The sequence below is a fragment of the Octopus bimaculoides genome, chromosome 9 (genome assembly GCF_001194135.2).
Source record: "Octopus bimaculoides isolate UCB-OBI-ISO-001 chromosome 9, ASM119413v2, whole genome shotgun sequence".
In the NCBI taxonomy this organism is placed as follows: domain Eukaryota; kingdom Metazoa; phylum Mollusca; class Cephalopoda; order Octopoda; family Octopodidae; genus Octopus; species Octopus bimaculoides.
Genome location: NC_068989.1, coordinates 8,853,595 through 8,856,026, shown reverse-complemented (window position 1 = coordinate 8,856,026; position 2,432 = coordinate 8,853,595). Strand labels below are relative to the sequence as shown.

The 2,432-nt window shown below is 36.8% G+C and overlaps 1 protein-coding gene across 1 annotated transcript in view; it reads right to left on the bottom strand.

The window, feature by feature from the left end:
- The window catches only part of LOC106882137 (neuronal acetylcholine receptor subunit alpha-7), a 612,265-nt gene that overhangs the window by 26,869 nt on the left and 582,964 nt on the right, over positions 1 to 2,432 (bottom strand). The window lies entirely within an intron of this gene.

Sequence of the window (2,432 nt, the reverse complement as noted above, 5' to 3'; positions counted from 1 at the left end):
ATCTATCTATCTATCTATCTATCTATATATATATATATATATATATATAGTGTATTGTCCTTGAACAATACACTTTATTTCACGTTGCTTCAGTCCACTCAGCTGGCAAAAGTGAGTCGTAACTGTGTTTCAAAGGGCCAGTCTTGTCTCACTCTGTGTTACGCCGAATCTCCCTAAGAACTACGCAAAGGATTCATGTGTCTGTGGCGTGCTCAGTCACTTGCACGTTAATTGCACAAAATGACTGTTTTGTTGATCGGATCAACTAGGACCCTCATCGTCGCAACCAACGGAGTGTTAGTTACGCACAGACACACACACACAAGCGCGTATAGATACATGTGTTTGCGCAGATAGGCAAACACATGTATCTACCGTTCTCTTTGTCCGATCTATCTATCTATTTATCTCTCTATCTATCTATCTGTCTGTCTATCTCTCTGTCTGCCTGCCTTCCTGTCTGTCTATGTATGTATGTATGTATGTATGTATGTATGTATGTATCTCTTTATCAGTGTATGCACACATATATACGTAGGTATGGGTGTCATAGGCTTCGATGTCTTTTCCGTTATTGCTCTTACTTTGGATATAAGAGTCGAATGCATGCTTGATTAAGCGAATGCTAATGAGATTAGCTCTTATCTTAAACGACAGCATTTTCTCGAAGGACGACAGAATTAATCAAACATACGGTAAGGTTTTACATTAAGAGACAAATCTTAATAATAATGTATTAAATCAAATTTAACCAAGAAATTACTCAAGGCGGGAGATTAGATGGAGTTACTTTGAAGAACATTTGAACATTCCATTCTGCTATGTTCTCTTTTGTGAGGACTTACTTTAGTAATAAATCTTAAAAACAAACTATCGAAAAGGCACAGAAAGATTTATGGTTAATTCTTACTTATATCAATTTTCAAATTAAATAGTTTTAATTTGAAGAAACAATTTCTCACAAATTATTCTTCAGTAAACATATTTCACCGTATTTGTTCTCCCAACATACGTTAAGTAAGTACGTATATATTTCTCACCCATTTCTCTTTTTCTGTCGCTGCCTCTCTCTCTCTCTCTCTCTCTCTCTCTCTCTCTCTCTCTCTCTCTCTCTCTCTCTCTCTCTCTCTCTCTCTCTCTCTCTCTCTCTCTCTCTCTGTTTATCTCACTCTTAATGTATTCCTTTATTGTGTTTTATTAGTTTAAGTACTTGGACTTCAGCCAAGCAGGGATACCGAATTCAAGTATCGAGTTGATCATATTAATTAAAATTATTGCAGTTTAAGATTTATATTATTTCCAAAAGCTACACGAGATAAGGACACACAGAGACAGAGATACTATCTATCTATCTATCTATCTATCTATCTATCTCTTTGTCTGTCTATCTATCTGTCTATCCATCTGTCTGTCTGACGGACTCTCCGCTGGTCTATACCACTAGTCACAATGTGTCCGCAACTCTGTCTTTATTTCTTGACCCAGATTGCTCAACTAAATCGTTTCCCATCGTCGTGTGTACGTGTATACGCAGGTATGTGTGTATTTATGTATCTATAATATATATAAGGCGCCGAGCTGGCAGATACGTTAGCACACCGGGCGAAATGCTTAGTGGTATTTCGTCTGCCACTACGTTCTGAGTTCAAATTCCGCCGAGGTCGAATTTGCCTTTCATCCTTTTGGAGTCATTAAATTAAGTACCATGTTGCATACTGTGGTGGATTTAATCGACTGGTTCCCTCCCCACAAATTTCGGGCCTTGTTTCTTGAGTAGAAAAGAATATATATATAAGGAACAGAGCACTCATAGCACATATATATATTAGTGTGTGTCTGTTCTAGAGTATAAAAGTCTATTAGTATAGATGCTTTGCTAAATAAACGTTAATTATTGTCATAAAAAATATCTCTTACAATTCAAATGAACTTTATACTCTTTGAAACGTTATAGGTGTATTGGGAACTATCCCTAAATATTTGAACAGATAGATAGAGGAATTAGGCATAAAACCCAGTTTAGTACAGCTTCAGAAAACAGTGTTATTAGAGACAGCTAGGATACTTAGGAGGGTCCTTGGCATCTAAGGTTACTTGTTTTCTGATGTTAGGAATTTTTCTTTTCCAACAGTCTAATCTGTTGTGTGTATATGAATAATAATAACTGTTATTTCTAATATAAACCCAATGCCTCAAATTTGAGTTGATGAGCTAGGCAATTACATCAACCTTAATGCTTGAGTGGTATTGAGTGGTATCATCGGCTCCGAATGGACGAAAGGCAAAATCGACCTCGGTGGAATTTGAACTCAGAACGTGAAGACGCAAGAAATGCCGCTAAACATTTTTTGTCTTCCAGCTCGCTGTCTAAGAAACTTGACAATATTAATTTCAAATTTTGGCACAAGGCCAGTAACTTCAGGGAACGGTTT